Below are 26,645 nucleotides of genomic sequence, written 5' to 3'. Positions count from 1 at the left end.
TATTCTTTTCACCACACTTCCTTTTTCGTCCCATGATAAGTTAATATCAATAATAACGAATTTATTAAGTGCGCAAAAGTCGTCTTCACTCTCCAACAGTTGAAGGTAAAGTAAGAAAAGTGACTTTGGAATCCTTAACCTAATAGTCACCTAGTATTGTGACATCATCGCCATTGTGACATCATCAGCCAGAGTGTAAGCGATGATGTCATCTGTTGCTGCAGGACCATGTTTGACATAATCAGATGACCTAGTATAAGAAAAGTTTCGCTTTTCATAATAACAAAGATAGTATTTTTTTATATCCTATTCAAGGACCCTAAATATTTTGCATCTAACTCATTCAAATATTCAAAAAAACTTTAAACACTTAGAAAAAAAAAGCAAGAACTGATGCAGCAACAAATACAAAGGTTAAGAAACAAAGAAATAAGGAAAAATATTTCTTTATTCAATATACAAAATTGCTGGACATGATCTCATTAAAATAATATATGAAGAAAAACATATTAAAATAACAATCGGAGACTCAGGTCTCCAGAGTACCAAAAATATTAGACAGGTGTTTTTTATGTTATGGCTGATGGGTTCAAATCTGCAGTGATGCACATGAATGAAAATAGGAACAAATCCTTATATTTCACATTGTGCCCCCGCCGCCTCCGTCCCACAGCCCTGTGTGGTGTAGAGGCCACAGTGACATTTCTTCTACATACAACAGTATATAAAATCTCCACATTCTCCAGTGGTTTTTATACTCAGTGGCATTTTGTCCACAGTGATATTATTCCCTGCAGGAGCCATAGGATGACGTAGTTGCATGACTTTATCTCTCTATGGATGTAATGTTACTGTATTATTACTGCGAGGAAAAAAGTGAAAAGAAACTGTCCGGTGCTAGGAATCACTTTTCTGCCATTAGGAGAGCGGCTGTGTCATGTATATAATGGATCTCTTAGGATATAAGACCATAAGGGCGGTGCTGGACACTGTATAAGGTGTAGTCCACATACCGGATCTTCAGAGAGAAGAGTGTCAGTCACCCTGGAAGTAAAATGTACTTAAACTTCATTGCTGTGCAGCGGTAGATGGGACGTGCATGCACATAACATTAAAAGGCAACCGCCGTTTCGCACTGTGACTGACGCTTCATCTGGCCCGACTCTATCATGACGTCAATATAAATTGTGCAATTGCCCCTTCTGTAATTTCCTTTTGGTGTGGAATCTTCTAACCAGGTGGATTTCCTATCACTAAAGCGGCTCCTCACTGAAATATCTTTCTTTATTGCGATTGCATTACAGGCCACTACTCTAAAATCTGGATAATTTTCAATTATATGACAGGTATTTTTGTATAAATGGCTGATTTTATAGCTGCATGTAAAGGACTGTGTTTAAAAGAAAAGCAAAAGCGATTTCCTATTCTTTTTTCTTCTTTCATCTTTAGAATATGGAAGGCCAGTGTCATGTCGTGTCTTCAGAGCTTCTGTGAGTTCATGTTTTGGGTACCCTCTTTTTGTTAATCTTTCTTTTAAATCCATGTCTAAGAATTCTATGATGATATCATTAACCTTTCTAGTGATTTTCATATTAATTGTTTTCACTTATTTAAATCATTAAAATTGAAATACAATTCTTTTCAAAAAATGGCCATAATAGGTTGATGTAATACATGTGACAGGGAACCTATCGCCGTGCCAATCTCCTGATGATGTCTTTCATCATTGAATTTAAAAGCATTACCAATAAATATGAAATATAATGCTTCGCTAATAAATTCTATTTATTCCAAGAATTTTAAGATGGTGCATAAAAGTTATTTTGATAACACCCAAAGTATCAGCAAAATATCTAACTTCTTCTCGATATTGTCCTGGATCACTGGATAAGCTTATTATATGCTAAGTTCACACAAGTGTAAATCTGAAGAGTGTCTCTTAGTGTAATAACTCTGGAACGCTTCAACCTATCCCATTGATTCTGAGAACGTTTTTTCATGACACAATGCACTTCCTGTTAGTGGTATATTTTGGTTGATATGATTTGCATATATTTATGAAAATATTAAAATTTGGACAAAAAATTAGAAAATGTCACAATTTTCAAACTTTAAATGTTTTCGCCCTTTAAATCAGCCAGATACCCACACAAAATTATTAATAATTAACATTTCCCATATGTCTGCTTTACATCTGCATCATTTTTTAAACATATTTTTTTTTGTTAAGATCATAGATGAGTTAAAAGTTTAGCAGCAATTTCTTATTTTTTCAACAGAATTGCAAAACCTATCTCCTTATTGACCTATTCATATTTATATGGATTTTGAGGGAATCTCCCCAAAGGTGAGGACATTTTAAAAACTGCACCCATCAAACGCTTCAAAACTGTTGTTAGGAACTTTACAAAAAAAAAATTCAGGTGCTACACATGAATTATTGGAAAGTGGAATGAAAAAAAATAATTGAAATGCTACCTCTAAAATCTTACTTTAGCCCCAGTTTTTTCATTTTTGCAAGAGGTAATACAAAAAATTGGACACTAGAATGTGTTACCCGCTTTCTTACGAGCGCGGCAATACCCCACATGTAGTCAAAAAGTTTTGTTTGGACAAATGGCAGAGCTCGGAACAGAAGGAGCAATATTGGAATTTTGTAACACAAATTTGGCTTTGAGAGATGGCGGGTACTATGTTGCATGTGCAGGGCCCCTAAGGTGCCAAAAAAGCAGAAATCCCCCATAAGTGACAACATTTTGGAAACTACACCACTGAAGGATTTTATTCAGTGGTACAGAGAGCATTTTGAACACACATGTACTACACAGAATTTGATGACATTAGGTTATCATATTGAGAAAGTTAATTTTTCTTCACAAAAGTCAAATTTCCGTTGGTTACCCATGTTCTTTCAAGCGTGGCAATAGCCCATATGTAATCAAAAATTCCTGTTTGAACAAGCGGCAGAGCTTGGAATGGAAGGAACAGTATTTGAATTTTGGAACCCAAGTTTTGGCTAAAAGAGATAGTGGGCACCATTTTGCATTTGCAGGGCCCCTAAGGTCCCTAAACAGTGGAAACCCCCCAAAAGTGACTCCATTTTTCTAAACTACACCACTCAAGGATTTTATCCAGGGGTAAAGTGAGCATTGCACATGTACTACACAGAATTTGATTACATTAAGTTGTCATATTGAAAAAGTTATTTTTTTAACAAACATCTTAGCGCTTAAAGAGGATAAATTGGTGAAGCGGGGTCCCAAGGGATCCCAAGGTGTATGGCAGGGATGGTGGGTTGCCGGTAAATAATGGAAGACAAAGGGGGTGCAGTCTTTACGTGGTTTACTGATGGTGACAGGCCTCAGTCCAGGGTACCGGCGACAGGTACAGAAGTAGTCCAGGCAGCCTGGAAACAAGTAGCAATCTCTCTTGGCAGGTCAGGTTTGGAGCCTTCCTATATGCACTGGTTTTCTGGTCCTTTGCAACCTGTAGTTCACTGGCAAGGTACTCCTTTCCCTCTCCTGTCCTGGGACAGTGCCTGCATGGTGGGCAGCTTGAGCTGTTCCCTTGGGGTCTCTGACACGGTGACTCCAGGCTCTAACTGCTGCTATACCTCAGGCATTGATTGGGAGATTTACATATAGTCCTATGCCCTCCGGTTCTGCTGTGGAACTTACAGCTATCCACAACCTCGGGCTCCCGGTGCCCGGTTTCCGTGCTCTGGCTCACAGGAGGCCTAATTGCAGCCTCCATGAGCTCCTAATCACTCCTCTCCCTACACTGTCTGCTCCAGACTGAACTAACTCCTCCTTCAGACTAGGATGGAAATCAGGGAAGTTCCCCTAAAACAGGGTTCTGAGCTCCCCCTTCTGGCCTGGAGTTAGAATATGTTGTGTGTAAGATTTACCTGTCAAAGGGATCCCACTTGTCTCCAGGCGTGGCACTACCCCCCCCTGAGAGGAAGGCAGTACCCGAACTCCTGGGGTGCTACACTTACAGCTGTGACCTTGGAGTCAGAAATGCTTCCAGGGGCGATCCCCATGATGTTCCCATGTCATTTGAGAAATGTTTCCTGTTGTGAATTTGCTTTTTGCTCCCTCTAGTGGTTACTAGTTTTTTGACTCTGGTTTTTCTGTCATTCCTTTTATCCGCACCTGGGTCATTACTTAGGGGTGTTGCTATATAAGCTCCCTGGACCTTCAGTTCTATGCCTGGCAACGTAGTTATCAGAGCTAGTCTGCTGTGCTCTTGTCTACTGATCCTGGTTCCAGTTATATCAGCTAAGTCTGCCTTTTGCTTTTTGCTATTTGTTTTGGTTTTGTATTTTTGTCCAGCTTGTTCCTAATCTATATCCTGACCTTTGCTGGAAGCTCTAGGGGGGCTGGTGTTCTCCCCCCGGACCGTTAGACGGTTCGGGGGTTCTTGAATTTCCAGTGTGGATTTTAATAGGGTTTTTGTTGACCATATAAGTTACCTTTCTTTATTCTGCTATCAGTAAGCGGGCCTCTCTGTGCTAAACCTGGTTCATTTCTGTGTTTGTCATTTCCTCTTACCTCACCGTCATTATTTGTGGGGGGCTTCTATCCAGCTTTGGGGTCCCCTTCTCTGGAGGCAAGAAAGGTCTTTGTTTTCCTCTACTAGGGGTAGCTAGATTCTCCGGCTGGCGCGTGTCATCTAGAATCAACGTAGGAATGATCCCCGGCTACTTCTAGTGTTGGCGTTAGGAGTAGATATATGGTCAACCCAGTTACCACTGCCCTATGAGCTGGATTTTTGTATTCTGCAGATTTCCACGTTCCTCTGAGACCCTCGCCATTGGGGTCATAACAGTTTGCCAGGCCAGTATTAAATGTTTAATGCATTGCAGAAGAGGGATTATAAGAAAGAAGATTCTGAGTTTTTTTTTTTTTTTTTCTTCTTCCCCTTTACCTCAGAGTGGCTATGCTTGCTGCAGACATGAATGTCCAGACCTTGATTACAAGTGTGGACCAGCTGGCTACTCGTGTGCAGGGCATACAAGACTATGTTATCAGAAATCCTAGGTCAGAACCTAAAATACCGATTCCTGAACTGTTTTCCGGAGACAGGTTTAAGTTTAGGAATTTCGTGAATAATTGTAAATTGTTTTTGTCCCTGAGACCCTGTTCATCTGGAGATTCTGCTCAGCAAGTAAAAATTGTGATTTCGTTCTTACGGGGCGACCCTCAGGATTGGGCTTTTTCGCTGGCGCCAGGAGATCCGGCATTGGCTGATCTTGATGCGTTTTTTCTGGCGCTCGGTTTACTTTATGAGGAACCCAATCTTGAGATTCAGGCAGAAAAGGCCTTGCTGGCTATGTCTCAGGGGCAGGACGAGGCTGAAGTGTATTGCCAAAAATTTCGGAAATGGTCCGTGCTGACACATTGGAACGAGTGTGCACTGGCAGCTAATTTTAGAAATGGCCTTTCTGAAGCCATTAAGAATGTTATGGTGGGTTTTCCCATTCCCACAGGTCTGAATGACACTATGGCACTAGCTATTCAAATTGACCGGCGGTTGCGGGAGCGCAAAACCGCAAATTCCCTCATGGTGTTGTCTGAACAGACACCTAATTCGGTGCAATGTGATAGAAAAACCGCAAATTCCCTCATGGTGTTGTCTGAACAGACACCTGATTTAATGCAATGTGATAGAATCCTGACTAGAAATGAGCGGAAAATTCATAGACGCCGGAATGGCTTGTGCTACTACTGTGGTGATTCTACACATGTTATCTCAGCATGCTCTAAACGTATAGCTAAGGTTGTTAGTCCTGTCACCGTTGGTAATTTGCAACCTAAATTTATTCTGTCTGTAACTTTGATTTGCTCACTGTCATCTTATCCTGTCATGGCGTTTGTAGATTCAGGTGCTGCCCTGAGTCTCATGGATCTCTCATTTGCTAAGCGCTGTGGTTTTACTCTTGAACCATTAGAAAATCCTATTCTTCTACGCCTTCGGAAGTTCCGGAGTATTTGTCTGATTATCAGGATGTCTTCAGTGAGTCTGAGTCCAGTGCACTGCCTCCTCATAGGGACTGTGACTGTGCTATAGATTTGATCCCAGGCAGTAAATTTCCTAAGGGAAGACTGTTTAATCTGTCGGTACCTGAACATACCGCTATGCGTTCATATATCAAGGAGTCTCTGGAGAAAGGACATATTCGTCCGTCTTCTTCCCCTCTTGGTGCGGGATTCTTTTTTGTGGCAAAAAAGGACGGATCTTTGAGACCTTGTATTGATTATCGGCTTTTAAATAAGATCACTGTCAAATTTCAGTATCCTTTACCGCTGTTGTCTGACTTGTTTGCCCGGATTAAGGGTGCCAAGTGGTTCACCAAGATAGACCTTCGTGGTGCGTACAACCTTGTGCGCATTAAGCAAGGTGATGAATGGAAAACCGCATTCAATACGCCCGAAGGTCATTTTGAGTACTTGGTGATGCCTTTTGGGCTCTCCAATGCGCCTTCAGTTTTTCAGTCCTTTATGCATGACATTTTCCGGAAGTATCTGGATAAATTTTTGATTGTTTATCTGGATGATATTTTGGTTTTTTCTGATAATTGGGATTCGCATGTGGAGCAGGTCAGGTTGGTCTTTAAAATTTTGCGTGAAAATTCTTTGTTTGTCAAGGGCTCAAAGTGTCTCTTTGGTGTACAGAAGGTTCCCTTTTTGGGGTTCATTTTTTCCCCTTCTGCTGTGGAGATGGACCCAGTCAAGGTCCGAGCTATTCTTGATTGGACTCAGCCCTCGTCAGTTAAGAGTCTTCAGAAGTTCTTGGGCTTCGCTAACTTCTACCGTCGTTTTATCGCTAATTTTTCTAGCATTGTGAAACCTTTGACGGATATGACCAAGAAGGGCTCCGATGTAGCTAACTGGGCTCCTGCTGCCGTGGAGGCTTTCCAGGAGTTGAAACGCCGGTTTACTTCGGCGCCTGTTTTGTGCCAGCCTGACGTCTCACTTCCCTTTCAGGTTGAGGTGGATGCTTCGGAGATTGGGGCAGGGGCTGTTTTGTCGCAGAGAGGCCCTGGTTGCTCTGTTATGAAACCTTGTGCCTTTTTCTCTAGGAAGTTTTCGCCTGCCGAGAGAAATTATGATGTTGGCAATCGGGAGTTGTTGGCCATGAAATGGGCATTTGAGGAGTGGCGTCATTGGCTCGAGGGTGCTAAGCATCGTGTGGTGGTCTTGACTGATCACAAAAATCTGATGTATCTCGAGTCTGCTAAACGCCTTAATCCGAGACAGGCCCGCTGGTCATTGTTTTTCTCCCGCTTTGATTTTGTTGTCTCGTATTTACCAGGTTCAAAGAATGTGAAGGCCGATGCTCTTTCTAGGAGCTTTGTGCCTGATGCTCCTGGAGTCGCTGATCCTGTTGGTATTCTTAAAGATGGAGTTATCTTGTCAGCTATTTCTCCGGATCTGCGACGTGTGTTGCAGAGATTTCAGGCTGATAGGCCTGAGTCTTGTCCACCTGACAGACTGTTTGTCCCGGATAAGTGGACCAGCAGAGTCATTTCCGAGGTTCATTCCTCGGTGTTGGCAGGTCACCCGGGAATTTTTGGCACCAGAGATCTGGTGGCCAGGTCCTTTTGGTGGCCTTCCTTGTCAAGGGATGTGCGGTCATTTGTGCAGTCCTGTGGGACTTGTGCTCGAGCTAAGCCTTGCTGTTCTCGTGCCAGCGGTTTGCTCTTGCCCTTGCCTGTCCCGAAGAGACCTTGGACACATATCTCCATGGATTTCATTTCTGATCTTCCGCTATCTCAGGGCATGTCTGTTATCTGGGTGATATGTGATCGCTTCTCCAAGATGGTCCATTTGGTTCCTTTGCCTAAGCTGCCTTCCTCTTCCGATCTGGTTCCTGTGTTTTTCCAGAACGTGGTTCGTTTGCACGGCATCCCTGAGAATATTGTGTCAGACAGAGGATCCCAGTTCGTTTCCAGGTTCTGGCGATCCTTTTGTAGTAGGATGGGCATTGATTTGTCGTTTTCGTCTGCTTTCCATCCTCAGACTAATGGACAGACGGAGCGAACCAATCAGACTTTGGAGGCTTATTTGAGGTGTTTTGTCTCTGCTGATCAGGACGATTGGGTGACATTCTTGCCGTTGGCTGAGTTTGCCCTTAATAATCGGGCTAGTTCCGCCACCTTGGTTTCGCCTTTTTTCTGCAACTCTGGTTTCCATCCTCGCTTTTCTTCGGGTCATGTGGAGCCTTCTGACTGTCCTGGGGTGGATTCTGTGGTGGATAGGTTGCAGCAGATCTGGAATCATGTGGTGGACAACTTGAAGTTGTCACAGGAGAAGGCTCAGCGCTTTGCCAACCGCCGCCGCGGTGTGGGTCCCCGACTACGTGTTGGGGATTTGGTATGGCTTTCTTCCCGCTTTGTTCCTATGAAGGTCTCCTCTCCCAAATTTAAACCTCGTTTTATTGGGCCTTACAAGATATTGGAAATCCTTAATCCTGTATCTTTTCGTCTGGATCTTCCTGTGTCGTTTGCTATTCACAATGTATTTCATAGGTCCTTGTTGCGGCGGTACATTGTGTCTGTAGTTCCTTCTGCTGAGCCTCCTGCTCCGGTGTTGGTTGAGGGCGAGTTGGAGTACGTGGTGGAGAAGATCTTGGATTCTCGCCTCTCCAGGCGGAGGCTTCAGTACCTGGTCAAGTGGAAGGGCTATGGTCAGGAGGATAATTCCTGGGTGGTCGCCTCTGATGTTCATGCGGCCGATTTAGTTTGTGCCTTTCATGCCGCTCATCCTGATCGCCCTGGTGGTCGTGGTGAGGGTTCGGTGACCCCTCACTAAGGGGGGGGTACTGTTGTGAATTTGCTTTTTGCTCCCTCTAGTGGTTACTAGTTTTTTGACTCTGGTTTTTCTGTCATTCCTTTTATCCGCACCTGGGTCGTTACTTAGGGGTGTTGCTATATAAGCTCCCTGGACCTTCAGTTCTATGCCTGGCAACGTAGTTATCAGAGCTAGTCTGCTGTGCTCTTGTCTACTGATCCTGGTTCCAGTTATATCAGCTAAGTCTGCCTTTTGCTTTTTGCTATTTGTTTTGGTTTTGTATTTTTGTCCAGCTTGTTCCTAATCTATATCCTGACCTTTGCTGGAAGCTCTAGGGGGGCTGGTGTTCTCCCCCCGGACCGTTAGACGGTTCGGGGGTTCTTGAATTTCCAGTGTGGATTTTAATAGGGTTTTTGTTGACCATATAAGTTACCTTTCTTTATTCTGCTATCAGTAAGCGGGCCTCTCTGTGCTAAACCTGGTTCATTTCTGTGTTTGTCATTTCCTCTTACCTCACCGTCATTATTTGTGGGGGGCTTCTATCCAGCTTTGGGGTCCCCTTCTCTGGAGGCAAGAAAGGTCTTTGTTTTCCTCTACTAGGGGTAGCTAGATTCTCCGGCTGGCGCGTGTCATCTAGAATCAACGTAGGAATGATCCCCGGCTACTTCTAGTGTTGGCGTTAGGAGTAGATATATGGTCAACCCAGTTACCACTGCCCTATGAGCTGGATTTTTGTATTCTGCAGATTTCCACGTTCCTCTGAGACCCTCGCCATTGGGGTCATAACAGTTTCCATCATTTTCAGATGTTTTTAGACCTTAAAAGGACCCCCGGGGGGATCTCGGTAAAAATACCTTCGGTTTCCCAAAGGCTTATATTGGGCTCGTTGCTCGGGTCAAGTACCCGAGTATTCCAATCTTCTCGACCCGAGCAACGAGCAGCCGAGCATTTTAGTGCTCGCTCATCACTAATTACTGTCCATTAGGGTTGAGCGAAACGGATCGGTCATTTTCATAAATCGGCGACTTTTAGGCAAAGTTGGGTTTCATGAAACCTGAACCGATCCTAGTGTGGGATCGGCCATGCGGTACACGATCAGAGCGCAAAAGTCGCGTTTCATATGACGCTGTCACCGCCTTTTTCATCCAATGAAGGAGGACGCAGAGTGTGGGCAGCGTGATGACATAGGTCTCGGTCCCCACCATCTTAGAGAAGGGCATGGCAGTGATTGGCTTGCTGTCTGTGGCGTCACAGGGGCTATAAAGGGGCGTGCACGCCGACCGCCATCTTACTTCTGCCGATCTGAGCATAGGGAGAGGTGTGTTGTGAATTTGCTTTTTGCTCCCTCTAGTGGTTACTAGTTTTTTTGACTCTGGTTTTTCTGTCATTCCTTTTATCCGCACCTGGGTCGTTAGTTAGGGGTGTTGCTATATAAGCTCCCTGGACCTTCAGTTCTATGCCTGGCAACGTAGTTATCAGAGCTAGTCTGCTGTGCTCTTGTCTACTGATCCTGGTTCCAGTTATATCAGCTAAGTCTGCCTTTTGCTTTTTGCTATTTGTTTTGGTTTTGTATTTTTGTCCAGCTTGTTCCAAATCTATATCCTGACCTTTGCTGGAAGCTCTAGGGGGGCTGGTGTTCTCCCCCCGGACCGTTAGACGGTTCGGGGGTTCTTGAATTTCCAGTGTGGATTTTGATAGGGTTTTTGTTGACCATATAAGTTACCTTTCTTTATTCTGCTATTAGTAAGCGGGCCTCTCTGTGCTAAACCTGGTTCATTTCTGTGTTTGTCATTTCCTCTTACCTCACCGTCATTATTTGTGGGGGGCTTCTATCCAGCTTTGGGGTCCCCTTCTCTGGAGGCAAGAAAGGTCTTTGTTTTCCTCTACTAGGGGTAGCTAGATTCTCCGGCTGGCGCGTGTCATCTAGAATCAACGTAGGAATGATCCCCGGCTACTTCTAGTGTTGGCGTTAGGAGTAGATATATGGTCAACCCAGTTACCACTGCCCTATGAGCTGGATTTTTGTATTCTGCAGACTTCCACGTTCCTCTGAGACCCTCGCCATTGGGGTCATAACAGTTTGCCAGGCCAGTATTAAATGTCTAATGCATTGCAGAAGAGGGATTATAAGAAAGAAGATTCTGAGGTTTTTTTTTTCTTTTTCCCCTTTACCTCAGAGTGGCTATGCTTGCTGCAGACATGAATGTCCAGACCTTGATTACAAGTGTGGACCAGCTGGCTACTCGTGTGCAGGGCATACAAGATTATGTTATCAGAAATCCTAGGTCAGAACCTAAAATACCGATTCCTGAACTGTTTTCCGGAGACAGGTTTAAGTTTAGGAATTTCGTGAATAATTGTAAATTGTTTTTGTCCCTGAGACCCTGTTCATCTGGAGATTCTGCTCAGCAAGTAAAAATTGTTATTTCGTTCTTACGGGGCGACCCTCAGGATTGGGCTTTTTCGCTGGCGCCAGGAGATCCGGCATTGGCTGATCTTGATGCGTTTTTTCTGGCGCTCGGTTTACTTTATGAGGAACCCAATCTTGAGATTCAGGCAGAAAAGGCCTTGCTGGCTATGTCTCAGGGGCAGGACGAGGCTGAAGTGTATTGCCAAAAATTTCGGAAATGGTCCGTGCTGACACATTGGAACGAGTGTGCACTGGCCGCTAATTTTAGAAATGGCCTTTCTGAAGCCATTAAGAATGTTATGGTGGGTTTTCCCATTCCCACAGGTCTGAATGATACTATGGCACTGGCTATTCAAATTGACCGGCGGTTGCGGGAGTGCAAAACCGCAAATTCCCTCATGGTGTTGTCTGAACAGACACCTAATTCGGTGCAATGTGATAGAAAAACCGCAAATTCCCTCATGGTGTTGTCTGAACAGACACCTGATTTAATGCAATGTGATAGAATCCTGACTAGAAATGAGCGGAAAATTCATAGACGCCGGAATGGCTTGTGCTACTACTGTGGTGATTCTACACATGTTATCTCAGCATGCTCTAAACGTATAGCTAAGGTTGTTAGTCCTGTCACCGTTGGTAATTTGCAACCTAAATTTATTCTGTCTGTAACTTTGATTTGCTCACTGTCATCTTATCCTGTCATGGCGTTTGTAGATTCAGGTGCTGCCCTGAGTCTCATGGATCTCTCATTTGCTAAGCGCTGTGGTTTTACTCTTGAACCATTAGAAAATCCTATTCCTCTTAGGGGTATTGATGCTACACCATTGGCAGCAAATAAACCGCAGTATTGGACACAGGTTACCATGTGCATGACTCCTGAACACCGCGAGGTGATACGTTTCCTGGTTTTACATAAAATGCATGATTTGGTTGTTTTAGGGCTGCCATGGTTACAGACCCATAATCCAGTCCTGGACTGGAAGGCTATGTCAGTCTCAAGTTGGGGCTGTCGTGGTATTCATGGGGATTCCCTGCCTGTGTCTATTGCTTCCTCTACGCCTTCGGAAGTTCCGGAGTATTTGTCTGATTATCAGGATGTCTTCAGTGAGTCTGAGTCCAGTGCACTGCCTCCTCATAGGGACTGTGACTGTGCTATAGATTTGATCCCAGGCAGTAAATTTCCTAAGGGAAGACTGTTTAATCTGTCGGTACCTGAACATACCGCTATGCGTTCATATATCAAGGAGTCTCTGGAGAAAGGACATATTCGTCCGTCTTCTTCCCCTCTTGGTGCGGGATTCTTTTTTGTGGCAAAAAAGGACGGATCTTTGAGACCTTGTATTGATTATCGGCTTTTAAATAAGATCACTGTCAAGTTTCAGTATCCTTTACCGCTGTTGTCTGACTTGTTTGCCCGGATTAAGGGTGCCAAGTGGTTCACCAAGATAGACCTTCGTGGTGCGTACAACCTTGTGCGCATTAAGCAAGGTGATGAATGGAAAACCGCATTCAATACGCCCGAAGGTCATTTTGAGTACTTGGTGATGCCTTTTGGGCTCTCCAATGCGCCTTCAGTTTTTCAGTCCTTTATGCATGACATTTTCCGGAAGTATCTGGATAAATTTTTGATTGTTTATCTGGATGATATTTTGGTTTTTTCTGATAATTGGGATTCGCATGTGGAGCAGGTCAGGTTGGTCTTTAAAATTTTGCGTGAAAATTCTTTGTTTGTCAAGGGCTCAAAGTGTCTCTTTGGTGTACAGAAGGTTCCCTTTTTGGGGTTCATTTTTTCCCCTTCTGCTGTGGAGATGGACCCAGTCAAGGTCCGAGCTATTCTTGATTGGACTCAGCCCTCGTCAGTTAAGAGTCTTCAGAAGTTCTTGGGCTTCGCTAACTTCTACCGTCGTTTTATCGCTAATTTTTCTAGCATTGTGAAACCTTTGACGGATATGACCAAGAAGGGCTCCGATGTAGCTAACTGGGCTCCTGCTGCCGTGGAGGCTTTCCAGGAGTTGAAACGCCGGTTTACTTCGGCGCCTGTTTTGTGCCAGCCTGACGTCTCACTTCCCTTTCAGGTTGAGGTGGATGCTTCGGAGATTGGGGCAGGGGCCGTTTTGTCGCAGAGAGGCCCTGGTTGCTCTGTTATGAAACCTTGTGCCTTTTTCTCTAGGAAGTTTTCGCCTGCCGAGCGAAATTATGATGTGGGCAATCGGGAGTTGTTGGCCATGAAATGGGCATTTGAGGAGTGGCGTCATTGGCTCGAGGGTGCTAAGCATCGTGTGGTGGTCTTGACTGATCACAAAAATCTGATGTATCTCGAGTCTGCTAAACGCCTTAATCCGAGACAGGCCCGCTGGTCATTGTTTTTCTCCCGCTTTGATTTTGTTGTCTCGTATTTACCAGGTTCAAAGAATGTGAAGGCCGATGCTCTTTCTAGGAGCTTTGTGCCTGATGCTCCTGGAGTCGCTGATCCTGTTGGTATTCTTAAAGATGGAGTTATCTTGTCAGCTATTTCTCCGGATCTGCGACGTGTGTTGCAGAGATTTCAGGCTGATAGGCCTGAGTCTTGTCCACCTGACAGACTGTTTGTCCCGGATAAGTGGACCAGCAGAGTCATTTCCGAGGTTCATTCCTCGGTGTTGGCAGGTCACCCGGGAATTTTTGGCACCAGAGATCTGGTGGCCAGGTCCTTTTGGTGGCCTTCCTTGTCAAGGGATGTGCGGTCATTTGTGCAGTCCTGTGGGACTTGTGCTCGAGCTAAGCCTTGCTGTTCTCGTGCCAGCGGTTTGCTCTTGCCCTTGCCTGTCCCGAAGAGACCTTGGACACATATCTCCATGGATTTCATTTCTGATCTTCCGCTATCTCAGGGCATGTCCGTTATCTGGGTGATATGTGATCGCTTTTCCAAGATGGTCCATTTGGTTCCTTTGCCTAAGCTGCCTTCCTCTTCCGATCTGGTTCCTGTGTTTTTTCAGAACGTGGTTCGTTTGCACGGCATCCCTGAGAATATTGTGTCAGACAGAGGATCCCAGTTCGTTTCCAGGTTCTGGCGATCCTTTTGTAGTAGGATGGGCATTGATTTGTCGTTTTCGTCTGCTTTCCATCCTCAGACTAATGGACAGACGGAGAGAACTAATCAGACTTTGGAGGCTTATTTGAGGTGTTTTGTCTCTGCTGATCAGGACGATTGGGTGACATTCTTGCCGTTGGCTGAGTTTGCCCTTAATAATCGGGCTAGTTCCGCCACCTTGGTTTCGCCTTTTTTCTGCAACTCTGGTTTCCATCCTCGTTTTTCTTCGGGTCATGTGGAGCCTTCTGACTGTCCTGGGGTGGATTCTGTGGTGGATAGGTTGCAGCAGATCTGGAATCATGTGGTGGACAACTTGAAGTTGTCACAGGAGAAGGCTCAGCGCTTTGCCAACCGCCGCCGCGGTGTGGGTCCCCGACTACGCGTTGGGGATTTGGTATGGCTTTCTTCCCGCTTTGTTCCTATGAAGGTCTCCTCTCCCAAATTTAAACCTCGTTTTATTGGGCCTTACAAGATATTGGAAATCCTTAATCCTGTATCTTTTCGTCTGGATCTTCCTGTGTCGTTTGCTATTCACAATGTATTTCATAGGTCCTTGTTGCGGCGGTACATTGTGCCTGTAGTTCCTTCTGCTGAGCCTCCTGCTCCGGTGTTGGTTGAGGGCAAGTTGGAGTACGTGGTGGAGAAGATCTTGGATTCTCGCCTCTCCAGGCGGAGGCTTCAGTACCTGGTCAAGTGGAAGGGCTATGGTCAGGAGGATAATTCCTGGGTGGTCGCCTCTGATGTTCATGCGGCCGATTTAGTTCGTGCCTTTCATGCCGCTCATCCTGATCGCCCTGGTAATCGTGGTGAGGGTTCGGTGACCCCTCACTAAGGGGGGGGTACTGTTGTGAATTTGCTTTTTGCTCCCTCTAGTGGTTACTAGTTTTTTTGACTCTGGTTTTTCTGTCATTCCTTTTATCCGCACCTGGGTCGTTAGTTAGGGGTGTTGCTATATAAGCTCCCTGGACCTTCAGTTCTATGCCTGGCAACGTAGTTATCAGAGCTAGTCTGCTGTGCTCTTGTCTACTGATCCTGGTTCCAGTTATATCAGCTAAGTCTGCCTTTTGCTTTTTGCTATTTGTTTTGGTTTTGTATTTTTGTCCAGCTTGTTCCAAATCTATATCCTGACCTTTGCTGGAAGCTCTAGGGGGGCTGGTGTTCTCCCCCCGGACCGTTAGACGGTTCGGGGGTTCTTGAATTTCCAGTGTGGATTTTGATAGGGTTTTTGTTGACCATATAAGTTACCTTTCTTTATTCTGCTATTAGTAAGCGGGCCTCTCTGTGCTAAACCTGGTTCATTTCTGTGTTTGTCATTTCCTCTTACCTCACCGTCATTATTTGTGGGGGGCTTCTATCCAGCTTTGGGGTCCCCTTCTCTGGAGGCAAGAAAGGTCTTTGTTTTCCTCTACTAGGGGTAGCTAGATTCTCCGGCTGGCGCGTGTCATCTAGAATCAACGTAGGAATGATCCCCGGCTACTTCTAGTGTTGGCGTTAGGAGTAGATATATGGTCAACCCAGTTACCACTGCCCTATGAGCTGGATTTTTGTATTCTGCAGACTTCCACGTTCCTCTGAGACCCTCGCCATTGGGGTCATAACAGAGGTGTTGCTGCACTTAGTCAGAAGCAGGGACAGAGTTAGGGAGGAAATATAAACCCCCAAACCGCTTGTGCTGGAGCGATTTTCACTGTCCCACATCACCTTTTTGTGCAGGGACAGTGGAGGTCGTATTTTAGTGCAGCAGCTGCATAGCTGTGTGCACGGTGCTGTGCAAACCAACTGCTTTTTTAAAAGCAAAATTCCTGTTGCTCCTTTCTGCACAATTACCTATCTTGTTTATTTGTCCACATTTTTGTGTTTAGCAGTCCTTTTTATTGCTGCCATTCTTGTCCTGAGCTCATTGTAGGGAGCTTCCTATTTTTATTTTTTTTATTAAATAATAATTCCAGCCACTTTCTGGCACGTTCATAGTGTTGTGTTAGGCTACGTTCACATTAGCGTTGTGCGACGCAGCGTCGGGCGCCGCTGCGTCGCCGCATGCGTCATGCGCCCCTATATTTAACATGGGGGCGCATGGACATGCGTTGTGCTGCGTTTTGCGACGCATGCGTTTTTTGCGGCGCACGCGTCAGGGCGCACAGGACGCAGCAAGTTGCATTTTTTTTGCGTCCAACTTTTGGCCAAAAAGGACGCATGCGTCGCAAAACGCAGCGTTTTAGCGTGCGTTTTGCTGCGTTTTTGTTTGCGTTGTGCGTTGCGTCGCCGACGCTGCATCGCACAACGCAAATGTGAACGTAGCCTTATACCACTGGGCCAGAGTTGTGGTTCTGTGTCTCCCCCCCAAAAAAAGGGAGATTAAAATTCGCACACAGTGTATATTCTGCTGTACTGCTAGTGTGTTGTATATATCAGGCAGCCACTTTCTGCCACATTGATAGTTTACAGTTATACCACTGGGCCACAGTTGTGGTTCTGTGTCTCCCCCCCAAAAAAAGGGAGATTAAAATTCGCACACAGTGTATATTCTGCTGTACTGCTAGTGTGTCGTATATATCAGGCAGCCACTTTCTGCCACGTTCATAGTTTACAGTTATACCACTGGGCCAGAGTTGTGCTTCTTTCTCCCCCCCCAAAAAAAGGGAGATTAAAATTCGCACACAGTGTATATTCTGCTGTACCGCTAGAGTGTCATATATATCAGGCAGCCACTTTCTGCCATGTTGATAGTTTACAGTTATACCACTGGGCCAGAGTTGTGCTTCTGTGTCTCCCCCCAAAAAATTAGGAAGTCTGGTGTAAGAGGCCGTGGGCGGGGGTTGTCAGCTGGTACTGATGATGGTGCTGCATCTGGTGGTAGTGGCAAAAGCACAGTAGCACCTAAGGCTGGAGGTGTTGAGCCTGCGTCATCGTCTGGCTACACAAGGCCTCAAAGGCTCCCTTACCTGGGAATAGGAAAACAGCTTTTAAAGCCGGAGCAGCAGGAAAAAGTTTTGGCTTTCCTTGCTGACTCAGCCTCTAGCTCTTTGGCCTCCTCTTCCCAAAGTTTGAAATGTCACAGCAGCCAGTCGTCAGTGGATGCTCCTGGTCAGGAACAAGACGTTTCCTTGTGTCCTTCTCCCAAACCAAAAGTGAAGGATGCGTCAGGCGACACAACAGGTTACTCCATGGAACTCTTTACACATACCGTGCCTGGGTTAGAAAGGGAAATTGTACCCTGCCCATTACAGGAAGAATCGGACATGGAGTGCACTGATGCACAGCCACAGCTAGATTATGATGCTGTTCCATTGAGTCACATCACTACATTGCCCTCGCAGTTTGCTGAGCCACAATCTGACCCTGATAAGACTATGGTGTCCTGTCCCGAATGCTATAACACCTTACACAGTGACACTGAGGAAGGTGCACATGACATTGAGGAGGAGGAGGTAATAGATGATCCAGTTGTTGACCCAGATTGGCAGCCATTGGGGGAAGAGGGTGGCGCTGCCAGTAGCTCAGAAGCGGAGGAGGGTTATCCGCAGCAGCACCAATCTACATCGCAACAGCTGTCATCTGGCAGGCCCGTATCAGGCAAAAAACGTTTGACAAAACCAGTTTTAGGACAGCGTGGCCATCCTGTGAAAGTTGCACAGCGTGCAATGCGTGCAAGGGCAGGTTGAGCCTTCTGACTGTCCTGGTGTGGATTCTGTGGTGGACAGGTTGCAGCAAATTTGGACTCACGTAGTGGACAATTTGACGTTGTCCCAGGAGAAGGCTCAACGTTTCGCTAACCGCTGTCGCTGTGTTGGTCCCCGACTTTGTGTTGGGGATTTGGTTTGGTTGTCTTCTCGTTATGTTCCTATGAAGGTTTCTGCTCCTAAGTTTAAGCCTCGTTTCATTGGTCCTTACAAGATTTCTGAAATTCTCAATCCTGTGTCATTTCGTTTGGTCCTTCCATCTTCTTTTACCATCCATAATGTGTTCCATAGGTCGTTGTTGCGGAGATATGTGGCGCCTATGGTTCCCTCCGTTGATCCTCCTGCTCCGGTGTTGGTCGAGGGGGAGTTGGAGTATGTGGTAGAGAAGATTTTGGATTCTCGTATTTCAAGACGGAAGCTTCAGTACTTGGTTAAATGGAAGGGCTATGGTCAGGAGGATAATTCCTGGATTGTTGCCTCCGATGTCCATGCTGCCGATTTGGTTTGTGCCTTTCACGTGGCTCGTCCTGATCGGCCTGGGGGCCCTGGTGAGGGTTCGGTGACCCCTCCTCAAGGGGGGGTACTGTTGTGAATTCCGTTCTCGGACTCCCTCCTGTGGTCATGAATGGTACTTCGGTGAGTTCTGTCCTTGGACTCCCTCTAGTGGCTTTGAGTGGAACTGCTGGTCCTTGAGGTTGGCTTTCTTAGCTGCCCTCGTTTATTGCTAGGCTGGCTTCTCTATTTAATTCCACTCAGATCGTTACTTCATGCCAGCTGTCAATGTCTCAGTATTGGTTCAGATCTCTCTTGGACTTCTCAGATGACCTGTCGACTCCAGCAGAAGCTAAGTTCCTGCTAGTTCATTGCTGTTACTGCTAATTCTGTCCAGCATGCTATCATGATATTTCTTTGCTAGCTGGAAGCTCTGGGGGTGCAGAGTTGCACCTCCACACCGTGAGTCGGTGTGGAGGTCTTTTTGCATACTCTGCGTGTTTTTTGTAGTTTTTTTGTGCTGACCGCATAGTTCCCTTTTCTATCCTCTGACTATTTAGTGAAGACTGGCCTCCTTTGCTAAAACCTGTTTCATTCCTGTGTTTGTGACTTCCCTCTAAACTCACTGTCAATATATGTGGGGGCTGCCTTTTCCTTTGGGGAATTTCTCTGAGGCAAGGTAAGGCTTCCATTTCTATCTTTAGGGGTAGTTAGCTCTTCGGCTGTGAAGAGGCGTCTAGGGAGGGTTAGGTACGCTCCACGGCTATTTCTAGTGTGTGTGATAGGAGTAGGGTTTGCGGTCAGCAGAGTTCCCACTTCCCCAGAGCTTGTCCCGATTCCTAGTTTAACCATCAGGTCATTCCGGGTGCACCTAACCACCAGGTCCATAACAGTGGGACCTGCGGGGTCTGTATCTCCATGTAAGGACTGCAGAGGAATGAGAAGAATATCACCTAAGATGAGTCCATGAGGGAGGCAGTTTGGTGGAGTGGGGGTGGGGAGGGAGGGAAGAGGCCATATAGTGCTCAGGTAACAGAACTTCAAAGGCAGACTCTGCCCAAACACAGACACAACACAGCCCTGCAGACCTGTGAGTGAGGGAGCCCTGCAGCAGGCAGTGCGCGGGCAGGTTGGAGATCATGTTTACTTACTCTACTGCTCTGTGAGTCCCGGCCAGCACCCTTAGGCTACTTTCACACTAGCGTCGGGCACTGAACGTCGCAATGCGTCGTTGTGGAGAAAAAAGGCATCCTGCAAAGTTGCTCGCAGGATGCGTTTTTTTCTCCATAGACTTTTATTAGCGACGCATTGCGACACGTTGCAACCGTCGTGCGACAGTTGCGTCGTGTAATGGCGGACCGTCGGCACAAAAAAAGTTACATGTAACGTTTTTTTGAACGTCATGTCCGCCATTTTGGACCGCGCATTCGCAGCCGAAACTCCGCCCCCTCCTCCCCGGACCTTACAATGGGGAGACTGCTTCCGGGCATTTTTTTCACAGTATGCATCGGTGCGTCGGGCCGACGCTAGTGTGAAAGCAGCCTTAGGCCACGTTCACACATTCAGTATTTGGTCAGTATTTTACCTCAGTATTTGTAAGCCAAAACCAGGAGTGGGTGATAAATACAGAAGTGGTGACTTGTTTCTATTATACTTTTCCTCTGATTGTTCCACTCCTGGTTTTGGCTTACAAATACTGAGGTAAAATACTGACCAAATACTGAGAGTGTGAAAGTGGCCTTACAGTCACCTTCCGGTCCGGACAAACTCTGTGTGGGGATGACATTAGGTTGTGGGATGGGCGCGCACCGCACTAGTGTCACTGTCAGCAAATGTCAGGGATTATGGAGAGTCGGCATCACGTGTTCTGACCGCCGCTCTGCCGCCCCCTGTCTTTCAGGGACAACTCCTGGATGATGCAAAGTGCTGAACTTGCCTCATGATAGGTGCGCCCCTGCCTACTACTTTTCATTCCAGGTACATTAACAACTTAATCTTACATTTTTGGGGGTTTTGGAATCAGAGGTGTGCATTTTTTTTAAAAGTGTCCCAGGAGCCGTTTTTAAAAAAGACAATGCCAGGCCGCATGTTGCTCATGTTACTGTAAGCAGCCTGCGTGGCCTTCTGTACATAAAGTTACTCACAAAAAGTCATGAAGATTGTCTTTACTCACGGAACACTCCTTGTTAGTGTGAAACAGAGAGCACTCCTCTCTGTTGTCTCTCTGAGTGCTCCTCATTGGTGCTACTCATTAATGTCAGTCAGTGAGCGCTCCTCATTGTGTCACTCAGTCCACTCCTTGTTTGTATCAATCAATGAGCATTCCTGGTTGGTGTCACTTAACCCCTTACCAACGTGGGCTTAATAGTACGCCAATGTCTTTCTCCCTCCCTTTGATGTGGGCTCTGGCGTTCAGCCCACGTCTTTCCGGGGACATGTCAGCTGTTTTGAACAGCTGACATATGCCCGCAATAGCCGCTGGTGGAATCGCGATCCACCCGCGGCTATTAACCAGTTAAATGTCGCTGTTAAACTCTGTCAGCGGCATTTAAATCGCGCTTCCGGTCATCAGGCCAGAAATATGCACCCCAATGACTCCCGTCATGTGATCCCGGGTCACCGGTGTGTTGGCATGACAACCCGAGGTCTCCTGGAAACCTCTATGGTTGTCAGTGCAGGCTTGCTGTGAGCGGCACCCAGTGGTCGGCACTCATAGCAAGTCAGTAAATCTGCTATATAGAGGCGATCTGAACATCACCTCTATGTAGCAGAGCCGATTGGGCTATGGCAGCTTCTAGCCTCCTATGGAGGCTATTGAAGCATGCCAAAAGTTAAAAAAAAAGTTTTAAAAAATATAAAAAAAAATAAAAAAATATAAAAGATCAAACCACCCCCCTTTCCCCCCAATCAAAATAACACAATAAAAATAAAATCAAACCTACACATATTTGGCATGGCCGCGTTGAGAATCGCCCAATCTATCAATAAGAAAAAGGATTAACCTGATTGCTAAACGGCGTAGCGAGAAAAAAGTCAAAATCCCAGAATTACGCTTTTTTGGTCACCGCGACCTTGCATTAAAATACAATAACGGGCGATCAAAAGATCATTTCTGCACCAAAATGGTATAATTAATAACATCAGCTCGGCATGCAAAAAATAAGCCCTAACCCGACCCGAGATAACGAAACATAGAGATCCTACTGGTCTCAGAAAATGGCGCGCATTTTTTTGGGAATTGTCTTTCACCACTTAGATAAAAAATAACCTAGACATGTTTGGTGTCTATGAATTCGTAATCACCTGGAGAATCATAATGGGCAGGTCAGTTATAGCATTTAGTGAACCTAGCAAAAAAGCCAAACAAAAAACAATTGTGTGATTGCAATTTTTTTGCAATTTCACTGCACTTGGAATTTTTTTCCCGTTTTCTAATACGCGACATGGTAAAACCAATGGTGTCGTTCAAATGTACAACTGGCAACCCGCAAACAACAAGCCCTCACATGGCCATATTGACAGAAAAAAAAAAAAAGTTATGGCTCTGGGAAGAAAGGGAGCGAAAAACGAAAACGCAAAACCGAAAAAAGCTCCGGGGGTTAAGGGGTTAAAGAGCACTTCTCATGGGTGTCATTTACAGACCACTTCTAATTACTGTCCATCACACAGAGCTCCTTCTTGGTGTCACCCACAGAGCACTCCTCTTTAGTGTCACTCACACAGCATTGCTCTTTGCTATCATCTACAAAGCCGTCCTTGAAGGGGAGGAAAAGACAAAAACGCAAAACATTTGTTTTTGTTTGAAAAAGTTAAAGCTAAAAACGTAATGTATCACTTCAGAAATGGATGTTCTTTAATCTGATTTAGTCAACGACCTCCATCATTATGTACATGGTCCATTGATATAGGCAATAAAGTTTTACTGAGTCGCCAGAACAGTCATAATTTATAAGTATGTAGTGACATCTAGTGGTGGTTAATGTACAGCACGCTATTCTTGACTTTTTTATTTGATTCTTTGTATAGATAAATATTTATTGGCTACAGAGCCCAGCACTACATGAGCAGGGTGAATAGTATATTCAATTACATTTCAAATAAAAACAGCAAAGACACAAAAAAACAAAGAACTCGCTACAAGTGAGTCACCAATACAGTAATAAAAATACATAAGTATAGCCAACAGCATGGGAATAACTAAATAAATGACAAATCCCCACAAAGTGTGTGTCACGTCCCAACGCATATTTCGCCATATGCTATATCAAGAGAACAAGGGTGTCCCTTTGGCTATCTACATGTTTTTATTACTGTTTTAGTATATGCTTTTTGGATTACAGCCTCCATTGTAGTATTTTTTTCCTCTTTATGTGTCTTCCCTGTTTTTACCAGTATTTATCCTGATTATGGAGGGCTGTGTACCTTTCTGAATATGTAGGTAAGTTTTCTCTTAGGTTATGCGCGGTAAATGCTGCGGGTTGGATGCTGGGTACTTCTGCAGTGTCCAACCCGCGGTGTCCAGATGTTACAGCATAGTGGAGGGGATTTCAAGAAATCCTATGCCCACTATGCATCCAGAGACGCCTGTGGATCATGCGCAGAGACAGACATGCGGCGCGCCTCTCCAGACCGCAGCATATGGATAGCTATTTATAATTGAGTTGTTTATGGTGGTGTTTGTAAAAATTTATAGTGTCAATCAGGCTAAGTTCACACCTATGTTTGAGCCTTTGTTAGTAGTGATGAGCGAACGTGCTCACCACTACTCGTTACTCGCCCGAGTATCGCTAAGCTCGGTATACTCGGCGAGCAGTGAGCATTTCCGGGATTATTCGGCGGTTACTAGTGTCTCCACCCAGCGTTTTGGGGGGACTTTAGAGACCCAATCACGGTGCGGGCATTGTCTGCCAGGCCATGAATCGCCGCAGCCATCTTTTTTGTGGTTGTGCAGTGATTGGCTTAGCTGTACAGCATCATCCCGAGTATAAGAGACCTGCTCGCCGCATTCTGTTCCTGATTCAGCGAGAGTAGGGAGAGCTGGTGCCGAGATAGGGTCAGAATCTTAACTCTTAAATCCACAACTCCTCAGAAACCAATAGTCCTTTTTAGGGCTAATTCGTGGGTCCTGATATTGCAGCGCTAGGTAGGAAGGGCACAACATATCCACATCAGTGCAAGGCCTGCAGGCACTGTATGTGCGTCCATTGCTCCCACTGCATCCCTCCCAAAGCTCCATAACTGTCTGCTGCAGCTTCTTTAATATATATGGAGCGCCCCCAGATGCAGGGCCACGGGGTACTCGGTACCGGGCCTCTCTGTCTCGGTCCTGGGGTTGTCACGGTGTCTAGACCCGGTCCGAGACCCTGCTAAGGGGCGTCCAATAAAAGGTGTAATGATGGTGCGTGGTGCAAGGTGCGATGAATAACGAGGACACAGGGTTGCAGTCTCTTTACCTCTTTACTGTAGGCTTCGGCATCCGCAATCCAGAGCACTGCTAACAGGGCTGGCTGAGATCGGCCGGTCCGAAGGCACCTCCAGAGTTCCCTTTGCAGGTGGAAATCAGTGCCTACCTTCTAGCGCCTGTGTGTTGTAGTACTTCCCTGCTGAGCACCACGTGATAGTCCTCACAACTGTTGTGTCTGTTTCTGATGTTCTTTCTCACAACTCGTTTCTATTCTGATGTTCTTCTCCGTCCCCCAGATGATATGGCTAGGATGCACCCATATGACAGGTAGGCCTGGAGTTATTCAGGGACCCTAGAGTCGCCCCTCTCCCACAATTGCCTCCTATGTCTGCTTAGGTGATTTAGGTGAGACAGCCAACCTATAATCAACTGTCCTGCCGCTGTTTGAAGTAATGCTTGGAGCCCAATACTTCCTCGGCGTTCCGGCCACCGGCTACGCGCCTCAGTAGGATGTTGCCGATCTCGGGGCACGACTCCTACTGGTTCTATCGCCTTTTTGCTGTGATCTCGTTTCTCACTTCTCCACAATAAACCTCGCTTTGTGTCCTTTCTTAGGATGCCACCGCAACGTGTGCAGGCGCGGCTCCGTAACGTTCTGTCCTTTTCGCTAGGCCACTGTCAGGATCCCACCCCTGACAGAGACCCCCCTGAATCTTCCCCCACAACACCCTCTGCCACAGGATGTTGCCTGGATCAAACCCAGTCAGCTTCTTTTTAACTTCCTATCCAACCCCCAGTTTTACCAGATTGTGAGGAGTGGCCTAATACATAGAACCCTTTGCTCCCCCTGGAGGCCAGACTATGAAGTGTATTGGTGTCTGTGATACCTGGTCAGGTGAACTCCTTAAGTGCCATCAGACGTACCATCACTCCCCTTAGTGGCGGAGCGTCAGTACTGCAATGACCAGGACTCTGGGGCGCTGCACTTATCTAGTTGCATTTTTTTTCCAAAAATTCACCCAAAAAAAACAAAAATATACAATCTGTTATGTCAGACTGAGGCCTGTTTAAAAATCATAGTTTGTCAGGCATACGTATCATAGTTGTGTGTGCTAGCCTTGTGCCACTGTTTTTTTGTGTGTGTTTTAAATTCACCGAAAAATATATCTGCGTGCTCCAAGTTTGGGCACTGTAGGCCAGTGGACCACTTTTTTTTGCTGTCTGATACTCTAATTCTATAGAGCACTATTTTGCATTTTAAAAAAAAGGCCATATTTTTGCCAGTGTGGTATTTCTGTGACAGCCCTCATATATCTGCGTGCTCCAAGTTGGGCATTGTAGGCCGGTGGACCCCTATTTTTGCTGTCTGATACTCTAATTCTATACAGCACTATTTAGCTTCCAAAATTATAAAAAGGCCACATATTTGCCAGTGTGGTATTTCTGTGACAGCCCGCATATATCTGAATGCTCCTGTCATGGTTCGCTGGGTTTGCTGGTTAGATGGTTTAAGTGTTAATGTGGATGGCCTCTCTTTGGGATCTTGAGAGGGTTTTTATAGCCTCTTTGTGGGGTCATTCTCTGTCGTTTGTACTCTAAGCTGAGTGTGTCTGACACTGCTCTGCCTGTGCTTCGTGCCTATCCTTGTATGTCTGCTAGGTTTTTGATCTGGTCTCGTCCCTGTTTAAGTCTTCCGTCTGCTGATTCTGTACCTCGTCGCCCTCTTTGTGTACCTGCTGTACCACAGCGCCCTCTCAGTGTATTATATTATTGCTTTGCTGACCTGACTACTGTTTTGTCCTCTTCACGTTTTCTTTCCTGTGCTGCTGTCGGCTCCCAGTTGGGCTTTGCAGTAGCTCCGCCCCTTCTCTGAAGTGCAGTCACGTGACCACAGGTCTTGTTGGTGCAAAGTACTCCAGAGCACCTCCACTCTCCTCAGGTCCCGGCTTCTGGCTGCTGATAGACCTACGATAGACTTCGGACCCTCGACCCGTTGTACCTGCGGGTAAGAGTCCTCTGCATTTCCCTTTCTGCGTCCTCTGTAGTTGAGGTAGTGGATACCAAAGGTCTTTACCTGACAGCTCCAAGTTTGGTCATTGTAGGCCAGTGTACCCCTTTTTTTGCTGTCTGATACTCTAATTCTATACAGCACTATTTTGCATAAATTTACTTCACAAAAAAAGTCCCCAAAAATTGAATACAGTCTGTTACATCAGGCTGAAGCCTGCCTGGTGTTTTTGGTTTTAAAAATCGTAGATTTGCAGTCATACTGATCAGATATTATTTAGCTACTAATATTTGTGTTGAGCATTTGAAATAGTGCAATAGTCCATTTAAAATGGGCAAGGTAAGGGGCAAGAGACAGGGAATGGGACTTGATGATGATAATGGTGCATGCAGAGGACGAGGCCGTGGCCAAGGTGAAAGTGTGCAACAACAAAGACCCATATCTTGTCGCTCGACCTTCCTGTCCCAGTTTCTAGGTGACCGCAGCACACCACTATTAAAGCCAGAGCAGTGTGAAACGGTTGTAGGTTGGATAGCGGATAATGCTTCCAGTCACTTAGCCACCACCACAACCACCATGTCTTCCACACAGTCAAGTCTGAGTAGCCGAGAGTGTGGCCCGGATATTCCTCAACCTGATCCTCCTTCTTCCCACCATGCCGAGTGCCCTGAGACAACTGATTCCACACTTGGACACTCTGAAGAGCTGTTCAGTTTTCCATTTCAAGATTCTGAACTCTCGGCCGGTCAACTTGTAGTGGGGACAGATGAGATCGCATGTACAGAT

General features: G+C 45.8%; 1 long non-coding RNA gene across 1 annotated transcript in view; it reads left to right on the top strand.

Annotated features, from left to right (window-relative positions):
• The window catches only part of LOC143788107 (uncharacterized), a 105,489-nt gene that overhangs the window by 46,632 nt on the left and 32,212 nt on the right, over window positions 1–26,645 (top strand). The window lies entirely within an intron of this gene.

This window comes from Ranitomeya variabilis, chromosome 8, assembly GCF_051348905.1.
Source record: "Ranitomeya variabilis isolate aRanVar5 chromosome 8, aRanVar5.hap1, whole genome shotgun sequence".
NCBI lineage: Eukaryota > Metazoa > Chordata > Amphibia > Anura > Dendrobatidae > Ranitomeya > Ranitomeya variabilis.
The sequence above is the reverse complement of the archived record's forward strand: the minus strand, read 5'-3'. Positions and strand labels throughout refer to the sequence as shown.